Source organism: Nannospalax galili, unplaced genomic scaffold, assembly GCF_000622305.1.
Source record: "Nannospalax galili isolate Female #2095 unplaced genomic scaffold, S.galili_v1.0 scaffold79, whole genome shotgun sequence".
Lineage (NCBI taxonomy): Eukaryota > Metazoa > Chordata > Mammalia > Rodentia > Spalacidae > Nannospalax > Nannospalax galili.
The window spans coordinates 1,590,765-1,593,292 of NW_008343959.1; the positions used below are offsets into that span (position 1 = coordinate 1,590,765).

Here is a 2,528-nt window from a genome sequence, read left to right on the forward strand (position 1 = left end):
ATTGTTTCGCTTTCTGGTCAGGCCACTTTCTGCCACCATTCTTCCCTTGCCATCATGCACTCCCTCTGGAACCTTAAGCTTAAGTAAACTCTTTGGTCTATAAGTAACCTTGGTCTGCTGTCTTATCACAGCAACAGAAAATTAACAAATATTGTGAGTGACGTAACTCTCAGAAAAATTATTGGCATTGGACTTTTGAATAGTGTTGAAACTGTGAACGACTATGTAGGGTTTTGAAGCTGGACTAAGTACATTTTGCGTTATGATATGATCATGAGCCTGTAGGGGCCAGGGAGTAGAATGTGGTGTTTTGAATGAAAAAGTTTCCTGTAGGCTCCAAGAATTTGAACACTTGTTCCAGATTAGGTGAAGCTGTTTAGAAAGGGTCATGGAGACCTTAGGAAGTGTAGCCATGCTGAAGAAAGCAGGTCAGTGTGAGTGGGTTTTGAAAGTAATTGCCATATTCATTTCTAGTAGATTTCTCGGTTTATTATACATATTTAAAGATGTGAGCACTTGGCTTTCTGTTCCCACTGCTTCCTGCCATGCCCCCCTATCATGATGGGCTCTTATCCCTCTAGAACTATAGCCCAATAAACTTTTCCCTCTATATGTTGCTTTGGTTATTTTTTTTAATCACAGAAATGGAATACTTACATAATACATTAACAGACTAATGTTAGAACAGATTTAAGGTAACTTTTAGGTAGAGTTCCATGAATATAATATTAAATCATGTAATGTCATATCATTATAATTTACTTTTACATAATTTTTTAGATTTGAGAATTCCATACATAAGTATTATATTAGCATAATATACACACCTTGCCCCATCTCCTTCCAGCTCTTCACATTTTCCCTCAAGTCCCTCTCAATTCCTTGTCTTTCTCTTTGATCTTTACTGTCACACACACACACACACACACACACACACACACAGACAGATTGATAAGTATACAAAATATGGAACATTTCACATATTTTAGTGTCATCCTACCGTAGGGGCCAGGATAATCTCAGCACCATTCTCATTATATTATATGTGCTGCCAGAGAGGCGCATCCTTATAATTTTTGTGTATGTCCCCAAGTTGAGCTTTTAATTTTTTTTTTACAGATTTTAGTTTTTTTGACATTTTATTTTAATGCTCTAGATTTATTTCTAATCATCTAGTTTACATTTTTAAGTTATTGTGAAATTTTAAAGGTACATAATACTTTCCAGTTCTTAAGTTGTTTTTTTTTTCTTTCTTTCTTTCTTTCTTTTTCTTGAAGGTATCAGCTTAGCAATGAAGGAATGACTACATCCTAAGGCATGACTGATTTTTTTTAAAAGGTAACTCTTCTGAAACCCCTTTGTTAAGAATGTTTATCAGTATGAATCTGTTGTTTTAGGAGAGAATAGGGCGCTATCCACACACACACAAAAAATATTATGGATTTTTCAAGGTAATACTGAACTCTCTGGTTACTATAAATGAAATCTGAGTTCCGTGAATGTACTTGAACAACTGCATTGTTTTCACTTTTTTCTTCTCTCTTCTCTAGTCTTCTCTTGTCTAACCATTCTCTCTTCCTTCCAAAAGTTAATCTTTCATTATCATCCTGAATCCTTATATTCAAAGATTTAAGTGTGATTGTATGCCCCCAGCTTGCTGCTATTTCTTTGCTTCTCTGTCTTTCGTTCACAACTGTACCTTTCTCTTTAGTTTACATGCATCTTTGATAGTCACATATAATTTCCATTTGTCTGGTTAATTCAATAAAATCTAAAATGTAATTCAGTTAATATTCCTCAAAATTAATTTATGTATTCAAAATTATTGTTCCTTTATGATATTTTTGCACAAAATTGAGGAATACACTTCCTTATCTTGGATTTGAAAGGTTGTTTCTACTTTTAAATTAACTTGGTCATATTTTAAAATTTTAATTCTATTCTTTTTTAAAAAATATTTTGATGCTTTTTCCTCAAGCTGTTGTGACATCATAAATGACAGAAGTTTCTTGGTTTACATAGCTATGCTTTTTTAAAAAATTTATTTCTAACTTTAAAAAATTTGCAATTTCCATACAATATAATTTTATGGTATTTAGATCCACTCCTTTATCCTCACTTCACCTCACTGGCCCCACCCAATTTAATGTTGTCCTACTTTGTTTCTCCATTGTTGTAACAAAACACTTTGACCAATACCAACTTGGGGAGAAAAGATTTATCTTACATCTCCTGGGTCATGGGTCACAGTTCATCAGGGAGCCGAGGGTAGGAACTCAGGGCAGGAACCTGGATGCAGAAGCTGAATAAAGCACAGACCATGGAGGAACACTGCTTATTGGCTTGTTCCCTGGCCCCTGCTCAGCCTGCCTTCTTATGCAACACAGGCCCACTTGATCATGGGTGTCACAACCCACAGTGGGCTGAGCCCTCCCACAGCACTCAATAATCAAGAAGATGTCCCCACAGACGTGGACACAGGTCAGCCCTATGGAGGTAATTCCTCATTTGAGGCTCCCCCTCAACCT

The 2,528-nt window shown here is 35.8% G+C and overlaps 1 non-coding gene across 1 annotated transcript; it reads right to left on the reverse strand.

Annotated features, from left to right (window-relative positions):
* Nucleotides 1–960: 960 nt before the first annotated feature.
* On the reverse strand, nt 961–1,063 carry LOC115071559. Its single transcript, XR_003850653.1, has one exon. It is a non-coding gene; the product is annotated as a U6 spliceosomal RNA (small nuclear RNA).
* Nucleotides 1,064–2,528: the final 1,465 nt, after the last annotated feature.